Source organism: Rutilus rutilus (assembly GCF_951802725.1).
Source record: "Rutilus rutilus genome assembly, chromosome: 19".
Lineage (NCBI taxonomy): Eukaryota > Metazoa > Chordata > Actinopteri > Cypriniformes > Leuciscidae > Rutilus > Rutilus rutilus.
In genome coordinates this window covers 26,969,835-26,984,521 of record NC_140232.1, presented here as the reverse complement: position 1 = coordinate 26,984,521, position 14,687 = coordinate 26,969,835, and the positions used below count along the sequence as shown (strand labels likewise).

At 39.7% G+C, this 14,687-nt stretch overlaps 1 protein-coding gene across 1 annotated transcript in view; it reads right to left on the bottom strand.

Annotated features, from left to right (window-relative positions):
- agbl4 (AGBL carboxypeptidase 4) overlaps positions 1–14,687 on the bottom strand; it is a 347,216-nt gene that overhangs the window by 306,334 nt on the left and 26,195 nt on the right. The gene's annotated exons all lie outside the window — the stretch shown is intronic.

Here is a 14,687-nt window from a genome sequence, read left to right as displayed (position 1 = left end):
AGCCTGCCACATTTTAACATGGGATAACTAATCAGGCTGAGTTAAGCCACAGGATTTCAATTACTGATATTTACGTTCCGTTCCATATCATACATGGGTGTTTTCTCGTTAAGGGTGTACATTAAAATTCATCTGTTAACTGGAGTGATGCCTTCCGCAAACTACTCAGTAGTCTGTAAAAAACCTGCAGCATAATTAATGTCATTTAGTGGTTTAATTAATGTAATGTTAATCTTTTATTAAATCAGGGGATGTTCTCTCAATTACTCAGTCTGACTGTGAGGGATAAATTAATAACTCATTGATATTTAAATGCAAACCTTCTGCAGATTCTCCAGATTACCTAAATCCATTGTTACTAAAATCACATGAAATTAGATTTAGTTGAAAGTCAACTGCAAAAAGCACAGCCCAAAATTGATAAGGAGGATGAAAGATATAGCCTACCTTATACCTGCTATCTCACATCACAAGAAATGTAAACAACAGACAGGAACATTCACAGAACACAGTTTTCTATGACTCTCTAAATCATGGACCACCCAGGATTGTTCTGGTATTTCAGAATATTCGAGTACATGTTTACTGATATCTGGGTTTTAATTTGGGGCCTGGAAGTGTTATAGGCTGTTAATCAGGGTCCTTCAGGTACAACTTAACCGTGTTACATCTGGCCGATGAGCCGCCTGGAGCTGCAGCTAGCGCCGCTGATCAAATTCCCCGCTAGTCTCCTGATGAAAACATCATTTGTTTTGCATCCCGGCGCTGAAAAACAGGGCTGGCTGTGACTCTCTTTGTGGGCTCAGCATACTGCAATTTACACTGAATGAAAATGACAGCCACTGAACAGCGGCATAAGCAATTATGGAATGCAGGGGCCAGGCAATCGTGTGTGCATTTAAACCACGATAATACAATCTGCACAACTAAAGACGCTGCATATGTTTCAGCTATTAATGACATGTGAACTCAACCTGCTTTCAACGTAAACGTGGCCTTGACGCACTTCCTGGATGAGATTATTATCCAGTCTCTTTATTATCATAAAAACTGCAGTAACATACATTAAAATGACTCATACTTTCATACAAGCTATGAATTACTTGGTAATATTACCATGATTCGGTTGACAAATTTAAGAGGACATTTGTGTTTATCTCTTCTCTGGAGAGACTAGACCTTCTGCATCCTAAAGTCAAACACCAGCTGTTTACTCCATGCAAACAGTATTTGGTATACCTACAGACCACAACCAAGCGTATGAGATAGAATAAAACATCTATCTCCAAGTAGAACTTTATTTTACTGTTCAACAACTGTGAGGACATGGATAATAAAATGCAGGTTGCTGCAGGTTCCTTCACAGATTAAAGGGTTGGTTTCCTAGGAAAAAAAGGCTAAATCTAGTATCAGACATAAAAAAAAAAAACTATTCAATAGAAAATCACCACTGACAGTGTAATTTAGCCCGAGACTAGACATAATCTCTATCTGAGAAAGCATTGGCGAGGGAACTGCTGTGAATGAAAACTACATTTCCTTCTCATCTCTACTTTAACAGAACTTTAAGTCAGAATCTTAAAGAAAAGTGACATATCCATGATCTAACGATAATTTTCTTTCCTGCAGCATGAAACATGCTTGTTTCAAAGTAATACTAAAAAAAAATTATGCATTCAATGTTGCAAATGTTGCATTCAACTGGCTTTTTTTATTTCTGTCAGGTAAAAACAGCAGAGTAAATGCAATTTTTTAAAATACTGACAACTTTCCCTAATCGTGTGCTTTACAGGATCAGTATTCAGCAAACACTTGATTGTTGTTGGTCCATGTGGAATGCAAGTCCCCACACATACAGTGACAAAGGTCTTCATGTGTGTTATGTGTTCCTGTCCATGTCAGTTTTTTGGATAGTGTGCTTAAATCAGTGGTTATTCGGTTTCCCAGATAAAGCAGCGTTATGAAAGATTCATGGAGTTTGAGGTGGGGCGTGACGCATAAGGCCCTAAAAAGCTGTTGGATGCAGAGAGAGCCGTATCTGAGAGCCGCGCTGAGCCCTGTGGGTAGTACACTGTGGGTAAGAGCTACTTTGTTTCACTTCTACCCTGCCATATTCACTCCAGCTGCAGTCATGGCAGACAGAACACACACTGTCAGGCCTATTTCCTGCTTCATGAATTTGTTCTAGTCAGAGTTCTGTGGACATGGACCAACAACACTGAAGAGCAGCCATCTTACCTCACATTTCTATGGTTATGTTACAACCACAGAATAGTGGCCTGTAAAGTGGACATCATACGACAAGTCGTGATGTAAGGAAAACTTACATCAAAGTAAAACTTGAAATCAAAGGATGTTCTGTCTGAACGGCACTGCAAATACATGGGGAGCAACAGTTTAGAGTAATAATATTATATAATAAAGTGCAACAAATGATAATCATTATCTGTGTCTATAATATTATATATATACACTCACCTAAAGGATTATTAGGAACACCTGTTCAATTTCTCATTAATGCAATTATCTAATCAACCAATCACATGGCAGTTGCTTCAATGCATTTAGGGGTGTGGTCCTGGTCAAGACAATCTCCTGAACTCCAAACTGAATGTCAGAATGGGAAAGAAAGGTGATTTAAGCAATTTTGAGCGTGGCATGGTTGTTGGTGCCAGACGGGCCGGTCTGAGTATTTCACAATCTGCTCAGTTACTGGGATTTTCACGCACAACCATTTCTAGGGTTTACAAAGAATGGTGTGAAAAGGGAAAAACATCCAGTATGCGGCAGTCCTGTGGGCGAAATTGCCTTGTTGATGCTAGAGGTCAGAGGAGAATGGGCCGACTGATTCAAGCTGATAGAAGAGCAACTTTGACTGAAATAACCACTCGTTACGACCGAGGTATGCAGCAAAGCATTTGTGAAGCCACAACACGCACAACCTTGAGGCGGATGGGCTACAACAGCAGAAGACCCCACCGGGTACCACTCATCTCCACTACAAATAGGAAAAAGAGGCTACAATTTGCACGAGCTCACCAAAATTGGACAGTTGAAGACTGGAAAAATGTTGCCTGGTCTGATGAGTCTCGATTTCTGTTGAGACATTCAGATGGTAGAGTCAGAATTTGGCGTAAACAGAATGAGAACATGGATCCATCATGCCTTGTTACCACTGTGCAGGCTGGTGGTGGTGGTGTAATGGTGTGGGGGATGTTTTCTTGGCACACTTTAGGCCCCTTAGTGCCAATTGGGCATCGTTTAAATGCCACGGCCTACCTGAGCATTATTTCCGACCATGTCCATCCCTTTATGACCACCATGTACCCATCCTCTGATGGCTACTTCCAGCAGGATAATGCACCATGTCACAAAGCTCGAATCATTTCAAATTGGTTTCTTGAACATGACAATGAGTTCACTGTACTAAAATGGCCCCCACAGTCACCAGATCTCAACCCAATAGAGCATCTTTGGGATGTGGTGGAAAAGGAGCTTGCATCCCAGAAATCTCCATCAACTGCAAGATGCTATCCTATCAATATGGGCCAACATTTCTAAAGAATGCTTTCAGCACCTTGTTGAATCAATGCCACGTAGAATTAAGGCAGTTCTGAAGGCGAAAGGGGGTCAAACACAGTATTAGTATGGTGTTCCTAATAATCCTTTAGGTGAGTGTATATATATATAAACTTAATATCTATAGATACATATATAGATGTATAGATGTGGTAATTCATATTTAGACAAATGTATTATGACACTTATATACCACCATATAATATATAGATATATTTGATATATAATATTATTGTAAAATGTAATAATACATATATTGTGTATAATATTAATGTATTTTAGATAAATTTATAAAAAAAATCATTATATAGTGTGGTGGTACGTAAGTAATTTATATGTATATATATCAAAAAATAGAAAATAGTACTGCTACAGTGGGCAAAAACTTGTCATGGCCCCCCTTGCCTATATCTAGCGCTGTGACTAACAGTAAAATATAACATATAAGAATTGTTTTGTTTATTTTATTTTTTCTCCCCTTTCATGTTTTGTGTTGTTCTCTGACTGTACTATTTATATATATATTATATCTGGATGTTAAAACTTGTTAAAAAAAAAACAAGTTAAGATGTTTTAAAAAACTGCAATAACATACAATATACAAAAAAGGACTGAGGTATTTTTATATTGACTGTTACATTATAATTCACGTCAAAAGATTCAACACACCTGCTCATTCTTCTTGTTTTATATATTTTAGAATAATAACAAAAAGTCATTAAAAAAGTGCCAAATAAATAAATAAACAAACTATATCTATATATAAGGAGTGGTACTACCACAATGTACAACACTGTCTTCTATAATCAGTCCACATGCTGGCTTATCTTCTAAATCACAAAATTTCATGCATCTCTGAGTGAATCTTCAACCACTACAATCGATTGTGATAAAATGTGACCATAGGCCACAAATCTACATGGATAGAAGGTGATTTTGGAATTTGACAAAAAAGGTGGTTAGGATCCTAAATGTTTAATTTAAAGCAGAGGTCTTCAATCCTGCTCCTGGAGGGCCACTGTCCTGCAGAGTTTAGTTCCAACCTGCTTCAGCACACCTGCCTTTGAATATTCAAGCGGTTCTGTAGAGCTTGATGAGCTGATTCAGGTGTGTTTGATTAGGGTTGGAACTAAACTTTGCAGGACAGTGGCCCTCCAGGAGCAGGATTGAAGACCTCTGATTTAAAGAGTCAATAGCTTTGAAGAAGCCCTGCTTCAAAATAGGCTAACTTATTATTGACTATTAAAGGCACAATATTTTGCATTATGACAGTCAGTTACAGTTTACGTTTATCAGTTTCCTGTGGATTAGTGTGTTGGTCTTGTGAATAATAAATGTTCTATAGTGTTATATCGCTAGTAAACATACTATATTGTTTGTGAAATGTGCTTTACTGTGGAAAAAAAAGAGCGTGAATTTCTCTATTAGCTGCAAAGTACTAGTCACTGCAGAGCGCATAAAACTACATTTAAGATTACACAAAAAACCTGAATTGTAATTTAATACATAATTCATTAAAATTATGTGTTTTTTACCATCATTCATTAAAAAGCATTACATCATCATCATTAGGCACACAGCTGTCATAAATCATTACAAGACTAACCTGGCAGCGATAAAAAAAGAACACTTCATTTTTTTATTTCCATTAAACAACATACAATATAACACAATATTTATAATTAAATTATATATTTTCTCTTTATTCATTAACATGCATAATATCAGCATCATATGCATACATGCAGTTATAAGTCATTACAATTCAAGTCTTATCATAACTGGTAAAACCTGAAAGCTAAAGAAAGAAAACATCTGTATTTTTCTACAGATTATACAAAATCACTCAATATTACTATTAAAGCTATGGTAATGCCGTAAACGAGTCCTACTTGTCGCAACATTCCCATCTCTGCCTTCTCTTATAGAATAAACCTTTTTATCTACATATCTTTCCCAACAAAAGTATTGTTTAGCGTAAAACATGTTGAAGATTAGTGGACAGGCAGTCGATTCATTAAATGATTAGCTATTTCCTCACAAAAGCGGTTTATTCAGTGTAGTTAAGCCTCTTCCTCATTGACATCCATTCACAAAAAACCGGCCTCTGGTCTCCTTCCCCCGTGTACCAACGCAGCGTTAGCACTAGTCGTTGCGCTTTTTTGGCTAAAGGTTGCAGACTTGCCTTCTAGTGGATTTGTCAATTTGCGTCGTCTGTCAATGGCATCATGTCCGCGTTATCCTTGGTTTTCGCTTTTACTGCCGTAGAAACCATGGCAACACAGTGAGTCTCATAAAAAAATGCGGAAGTGGTAGTTGTAGAGTCTAGCACGCCACTCTGTTGTTGTTTCACACAGTCGTTATGGACAATGATTATTCATTATTGTTTGCAGCATGTTCTGTTGCCAAAGATAACAAAGAGTTTTGGACAAGAGGAGAAAAAAAGGGAGGATCAGTATCGGTGTGGCATTTCCTAGATGGAGAGAGCTTAGGTAATTACCACTGTTTAACAAGTCTACATCACTATAATTAACTACAGTATGTGTTATACATACTGTAAATAGTAAGTCAGCCTTTTTGCAAATGCTGTCGGTACGTTTAAATGTACCTTTAGTATGATTGTTTTGAACATGTAAAACTGTGCTGCGTTACCTTACCAATTAATTCAACAAATAAAGTGATATGTATGAGTAGTAATTCAGCATTAAACATTACGTTACTTGCAGCTAATTAGAATGAAATAATATCATGTGGGATTGTAAGGGTTATAAAAATGTATTACCTCATCAATGAACGTGAGTCCCGTCAGATTGATTTCCATCTGCAGTGGAGGTGAAGAAGGTAACTCCCATCATCCCCCGCTCCTTCAAGCGTCATCAAGCTACGCTTTTGTTATTGTTTTAAATATGTCACCTCTAGCGACAAAAATTACATACTGTGCCTTTAATCCACCTCAGAAACACACGAAATCAAGCTCCTAAATTCAGCTTCAAACCAAAATAACATGTAACTTATTTATCTGCCAAATTACACACAGCATCAATGAATTAATACATTGCCAGGCAAAAAGTAAGCTAAATGGAGAACATGACATCTTCCTCATTTCTCTCTATCTCACTTCGCCAAGTCACCAGCCAGCCCCCTGTTCACCACACCACGCATTGAAAACAACCATATTGGCTTTACTTAACCACATTAGCCATGAACACAGATTGACAGCACCTCTCTGCGCTGCCTCCACATCAAATAATACAGAGCAAATGGCATTCAATACAGCCTCATAACCACAGAATTGGAGATTCAAAAACAATTTTAGAGCAATAAGTGGAAGCCACTGAATGGGATGAAAATGCAAATGTGGACAGCTCTCCAGCATGTCTCGTTCTAGGCCTCGGTCTGCCTTTCATAATATCCACATTCAATGCATTAAGAGTGTCATACAAAGGCAGAGCATGTTTGCATTTTGTAATTTGTGCCTTTTCATAACCACCAATAAACGTGGAGCAGTTTAGAGAGACGTCTAATGGATGGCAGTGCCCGTGAGCGACAGCAGCACTCGTGAAGATCCTGCTCGTTTGGAGCGGCGAGGACGCTGGTGTCTGCACATGCCACTAATTCTGACAAGCAATTTCTATGAGCTCATCTAGTAAGAGATAATATTCATCTACTGCAAATACAACCAGGTTAACTGAGGATAGACACAGAGATCATTAAAGTAACTCTTTGGGTGTAAAAATGAGTGATTAACTGTGTGATAAATCGGTGGCTGTCAACTGGATTTGATTCTGCATCCAGAAAAAAACTGTTTCAAAATTGTTAAAGGGATAGTTCACCCTAAAATGAAAATTAAGTCATCATTAACTCACCCTGGTTTTGTTCTTATTCAGTATGCAGTTCTTTCTTTTTCAGACCACAAAATAATAATTTTTACAAAAAATATCCCAATCCTTGTCCATATAAATGGCACTGAATAGAGACCAGCACCAGCCCCATACATCACAGTTTGTGCATTTGGAGTCTAAATGTCTCTTGGACACTTACGCCCGTTTCACCCTGGAAGACACTAGCGGAGTGTAAGCACATATTTTTTTGGTGCCCATGTTAACTGGGCAGAGGCAGTGTGGCAGCGCGTAGCAGGAGAAGAGCAGAAGTGGCAGTGCCGTGATCGTTTTGGCGGAGAGTCTATTTTTGCTGCGCTGCTCACGCTGAATTAAAGCCACAGTGAATTGTTTTTGGTCAAAATACACAAGTTAACAAGAAAACTAACAAATTTACAAAATAACAAAAATCCACAAAAACACATTATTGCCAGGAGTTTTTTGCCCAAACCTCAATAGCCTATTTAACGGACTAAAACTAGAGGTATATATTAACTTTGAAATTACTTTTATCATAACTACACACACATACATAAATACACACATACATACATACATAGTAAGCTATGTGTGGGTGGGGAACATGGTCACATGACTCGCATCACAGCAGAGTATGCTGCCCATCATACATCAAAGCGTGTGACAGACAGTGGTCATCGGAGAACACCTGAAAAAAGTGACACAATGGACGATACTGACTGAATTTGCAGTACATAAGCTTCGGTTCAGCTGCGCGTGACAAACGCTGCCAGTGTGAAAGCACAATGGGCACGTGCTGCTCCCGCTCTGTATACGCACAGCTCCTGCGCTGCTTGCGCTCTGCTTACGGAGTGAAACTTTTAAACGGTTTTAAAAGTTGATAAATCAACAAACCAACCAGAGCACACTTGCGACCCACCAGTTGAGAAACACTAATGTAAATCATCAAGTATGAACACAAGTTATATAAAAATGAGGATCTAAACATTTCTGGAAAAGGCTCAAATGTAGTGATAATTTGCTTTGTCTATTGGGTTTCTACTTGGTAGGCAGAGAATAGAGGGCTAAAGCAAGGAGATAGCAGCTGCACACCTTCCTATATAAGGCATCTCTGCAGCACCCCATTGTAAATAAACACAGATATAACATCAAGAGAACAATTTAGGCAGTAATTAACGGCGAAGAACAAACAGAATGGTTAGAGGGGGGCATGGAGCTGATTGAATTAAGCGCACAAACAGAAACAAAAGCTGCAACAAAGCATCAGCACGCCACAGCTCACCAGCTCCTCTTTGTTTAATAAACTGCAGACTCCCTGAATGCTAGTCAGCATAATGAATCTGACTTGGGCAGAGGGGTTCTGAAGGGCCCCAAAGAGTCTATAGCCTCAGCTTTCGCATTCAGCACATCGGGGCCACAATGGGTTACAACACAGATAGCGATCAGGAGGTACAAAGCAAGAGGAAGATAGAGAACCAGCCTGTGCAGAACCCTCCTGTTTAAAAACAATGGTCTAATTACAACATTTATAACCCCAGAATTCTGGAATTGAATTTAGCCCCAACTTAAAGAGTATGCTGGCATGAAAAGACTATTTGATTAGAGCAGCAGTTGTTTCATTTTCGGCACAGCAGATTGCCAAGCATCTCGATCCGGCTGCGCAATCTGTATTCATTATGGCCTGTAAAAGGATGATCCTCGACCCGCTGCTGCGCACGTTTGTGCAGATGCGCGGCGCTCTGCATGGCCCCTGCCATTCCTTTACAATGCGCCCGCTAGCCGCGCCAAACACAGCAGCACCCAGCCGCCAAATTCCGCCTTTTAGCCACTCAAAAGGGCCCCGCGGGCTCCCTCCCCTTCCTAGCAGCGGCCTTTATCAAAAAGCCCTGAAGTCGAGGCGAGAGATGTTTGGCTCTTTTAATGTATATAAATGGGCCACCTGCCTGGGTGCTTGGTGTTTCGGGGGAGGAGGATGAGGGACGCTGCAGATGTAATCTGAAGCTTTCATGTTGGCAGGGGGTCCGCGCATGGCACGGTCTCCGTCTTTCCCGCAGAGGGAGTGTATTGGGCTCCGTATGGAGCGCAGATGCACCCGCCATCCGGATGATCGCCGCGGTGCCGAGGTGCTGCTGGAGCCGCTCTGTGCAGCGTGCTTATATATCTGTGAAATGAGCTTCCTGTGCAGATCCCCTTGCAGCCTGGCCAAATCACAGTACATTAGCCACATTAGCCGCTTGTATAGCAAGACTGTAAATAGACACGCCATATTGGGAGGAAACACTCAGCTTGTGTGACCACATTAGCAATGGCTTGGAATGATCGCAAAAACAAAGCTGTGGCTTAATCACAATGTTTTTCTAAATGAACAAAGAATATAACTGCTGTTCTACTTTCTGCTGTTATCAATCAAAATATTATAATAGGGATGTCAATCCACTACAAATTGTAACTGAAACCAATTTAATCACAATTAATGGCCTAGATCAATATTTGCTGAGAAAAGACACAAATTAAGATAATTCTAAGGCATTAAAATATTGTGGCAACGAAGCAATGAATAGACATTTAAAGAAGTGGAATTAGAAATCAAATATTTGTTTTAATTTTACATAATTATAAAACAGCAATCTCCACCAGTTTGTAACCGGTCAAATGGATCTTCTATAATGTTTTATTTTTTATTTTTTTTTACATATTTGGCCATTGGGTTGTACCATTTTTTAAAATGTTTTGTTAAGTTATAAGAAGAGATCTTAGTGTTCTACTTCATTCCCACACACTATATCGTGTAGTCCACTATAGCAGTTATTAAAGATAGAATGCATCCTGTGTGAAGGAAAGGAGCTCAACCTTTCAAACTCTCAAAAAAGCATCACAATCATTGTGTTCTGTTCCAATCTGTTGCGGTCTATCCAACATGTATAGCAGCTGGCTGCATTAGTAGTACTTAAAACTTGAATTGCTGCAATGGTAGAAAACAATTCTTATAATGGCATTTACAAAAGGGTCAGGGGCATGATTAATTGTGCAAATTTTTAACAAGTTATATTAATCAATTAATCCCACTAAATCTACATGTTAAGTTGACAACCCTAATTAATAACATAAAAATAAAAACAAACAACATCTGCAAGTAAAATCAGAGCTGATGGATTAAGAAAGGCTGTTTATTTCTAATATGACAGATGACATTTTAAGATGATGTTTATGAAGACTCCAGCAGGAGATTTTTAACCTGCATGAGAATATAGGAGGTCAATGTCTTGCTGGTTGGACTACTTTGCCTAAATTACAAGTGTAATCCTCAAACAATTCACCAAGGGTTGAACAGGACCCCTGCGACATGCCAGACATCTGTTCTCTCCTTCCAGCCCCCTGGAGACACCTCAAAATCAGTGGGCAGAGGGATGACAGGGAAATGACTTAAAAGCAGTTTTACACACAGACTGGAAAAAAGTGCCAGACAATACACACAAAGACTGGAGGAAAGTGAACAGAACCAACGCGAGTTGAAATAGTTATTTTTTTGGTTTATTCTTTTGCTGTCTTTATAGTGGCATGACGTGTTAAAGACAGCATGCAACATATTTATGAGTAATGCAACATCTTTCCTAGTGAGTGGGTTTTATCATTTGGAAGATGCAAACATAACCTTTAAATTAGAATCATGTTAGAATATTTATCTTTATTTTATATTTTCCTGTCATTGTACCAATCTCGTAATAATAAATCTAGCTACAGTAGTATATCATATCCAGTATTGTCTAAATGGAAATGGCCACATGTCCACATACACAAGGATACACGAATGGCAACACCCTTGGATATACAGATCTAGCTCTGGTCCTCTTGAGACAGAGCTGCAGACATCCATTACCCCTCCCACCATGTCCCTCAGTCCAGTCTGAAGGACACCAGAAGGGTTAAATGTCCCTGTACAAACACAGAGTTTTGTGCGTGTGTGCGTGTGTGCGTGTGTGCGTGTGTGCGTGTGTGTGTGTGTGTGTGTGTGATAAGAGTCCATTATGCAGGTTTACAGAGTCAGATGCAGAGGCTGGCCTGTGCCAAAGAGCTGATATTACACAGCACAACCTCCAGCAGCCTTCCCAGAACACACAGCCAAGATCACTCAGCACACGCCCATTCCCGCAAATCTCTCTCACTCACACACACACACACACACACACACACACCAAGACCATCACATTCACACACTCACATAGACACACATTGATGCTGATGCACAAACACACGCTAATGCTACTGTTAATACAAGCACACACCTGCTCCACCCAGTCTCCCTCCACTCCAAAAAAAAAAAAAAAAAAAATCAATATGCATCTCATCCATTACAGCACTCATGGATGGGTCAGGATCTCTACTCCCATCTCCCTCTCTCCTTTCTCTGCTCTGTCTTTTCCTTTCTTTGTGCAGATACAAAACGTCAAAATGTTTACACTGCGCTGCCGTCACTCTGATAAGCTAATAGCAGTCTTCGATTCTCATACAGAGTGGAGAAAAAAAAAAACACTTAATGACATTAATTAAGATCATCATACGCATGACTCAGAAGGTCCTTTCATCTATGAGCAGGTGTGATCAGGAACCTTTGCCTATAATAGCGAAAGGAAAGGAAAGGAAAGGAAAGGAAAGGAAAGGAAAGGAAAGGAAAGGAAAGGAAAGGAAAGGAAAGGAAAGGAAAGGAAAGGAAAGGAAAGGAAAGGAAAGGAAAGGAAAGGAAAGGAAAGGAATTTTTGAAGCATTACACAAAATCTAACACACACTCCCATCTTTCAAGCTGCCTACATTGTTTATAGGGTGTGTAATTCTACACTGAAAGCACAAAACCATTAAAAAAATTAATAAAAGCAGCTTTAATATTCACATCTATACTTTGTAAATCATGGATGTGAACATTAAAAATGCCCAGAGCAAAATCACTCTCACCAAAAATAAAAACAGAAGAAGAAATGCCACTGATTACAAAATGACTATGAATTGAATAAAGCACCATAAGCACATCTTATGTGATCCAACTAAGGTGTTTCTGAGTTCCTTGTTCTCCAGCAAATACAATCATCCTCTCAAAGGCAATTAAATCTGTTGCAGCATTTTTGTCTCCAAAACAGGAACCAGGATAATGCACATTTTGGATATGCATTAAAGCAACAGCTTCATGACGCCACCACACACACACATTTACAGTCATCGATTAAATAGAAACCACAAACTCCATCGCATTGCAAAATAATTAACCCCAGCTAAACGAGAGGGAGGGAGCCCAGGTTCTAAGGTAACCAGTTTTTTGGGGTGAAGAAGAAAAGGAAAAAGACATCCATCCATCATAAAAAAACGCTGCAGCCAATTTCCACAAAGCCGCTAAGCTGATTAAGACGACCAAATCTGTTTCACCAGCTTACATTTACTTCAAAATGGTCATCTCAGCTTCAGTTTCACAGCTTCCCATTCCCCTGTTCTTAGTAAAGGGAGAGTTGGGTGTGCAGGAATAAAACACTCGTCAACTTCTCTATGCCTGGCCTGATATCTCTCCAGCGCAGGGCTGCCCAGATCAGTAAACTTTGATTTAACTATTCTGTTATTCAGCTTATTTGTGTTCTTATTCTCTTAAAAAAACTAAATGAAATGAATGAATAAATAAAATAAATTAACAAAACATGCAATGTGTGTTGCAGTTCACTCTCACAGACAACCCTTACCAAACAAACTCTATTCTGCTAAACCAACCGACCGCCCCACCTCCTCCCACTGAAGTAGATTAAATTCACACTAGTCCTCATTTTAAACGGAAATTGGATTGATGGAGAAAAGATTACGGAGACAGAGGGCAAGGTGGTGACAGCAGGAGAGAGTGGGGAGGGTGGAGCCGGCATCAACAAAGCACCTCCGAAGCTAATAGTGTAAATGTTTCTCTTTTGCCACCTGTAGTGTGTACGATGTGTGTGTGTGTGTGTGTGTGTGTGTGTGTGTGTGTGTTTTCTTTCCCCTCCTGATCTTTCTCTTTTTTGCCATAGCAGCAAATATCCTGTTGGCGCAGGATGCAGAGTGGTATCTGGCCCTAAAATCGATCAGACTCCCGGACTAGGGCTTCCATTCATCTCTTGCCCATAAAATTTGATTAGCGCTGACTACAGCACTGCAGGGAGATGGGCTGATAGAGCCAGGCTACAGAAGATGGCAACAGCATCCCGCATTTTCATCTAGTCTTTCTCTCTCTCTCGCATGTTATATTTTGTCTCTCTTCACATTTCTTTGTAAAGCACTTCCGATTAATAACAGCCCGTCTCTCTCTCCATCCCTCCTTATATCGTCCTCAGTATGTACAATCCTTGCGTGTAGGTATCTAAAATCTGTGAGATAGCGTGCATGCCCTCCTTCCGCCCCTCCTTTCTTGGTGTAAACCATTCTCTAGCTATTAAACAAAAATGACAGCCGTGATGAGACTTCGACCGACCGGCGTTAACAAAACTAAACAACTGCAGCCCGGCCCAGCCAGCTGGCCTGTCCGGCGGACACGCCCTCTGTTCCCACATATCACTGTGGCATGTGACCACTCCTCTCCACCAATGACAAAGTCCTGAGCTCATGAGTGGATACTGTCTGTCTGCGCAGTGAAAAGCTAAGAGGACAGGAGGGGGGAAAAGAGCTATACAGACCTGAATCTCGACAACAAGGTGAAGTTTGTCAATTTGACTTGTGCATGTTTCTTGGGAAGGACACTTCCACTTGTTAATTTGTCACATGATATTTCAAACCATGTGAAAGAGCAAAATAATAAATAAATAAAAAATGGAGAAGTTTATTCATTTGAGAGATAACTTGACTCAATCATCCAAAATTACATTGTGTATAAACCAATCTGTGTGCCTGACGTTTGTACCACAACGTCTCTGTAAATTGATTACAGGCATGAACTGGCACTTGAGCATTACGCTTCTGCAGAAAAACTGATTTAAATTCATGTAAGCCTGCATGATTTAAGATTCATTTGCGATATTGATTCTTCCAGGAGCCGGAGACGTCATTTAAAGCATCAGTCATCCAATCTGCTGAGGATTCACGTCAGCATAAGGGATGAATTTATTTGGCTGATAATTGTCTACCTTTGGGAGCGTGTGGGTGACACTTGAATTTTTTTTGGCATATCATCAATGTGATAATGACAAGCAGACCTCACTGGCTCAAATATCTTTCAATCATTCATGACATTCAAAACTTCAGGAAAGTTTCATC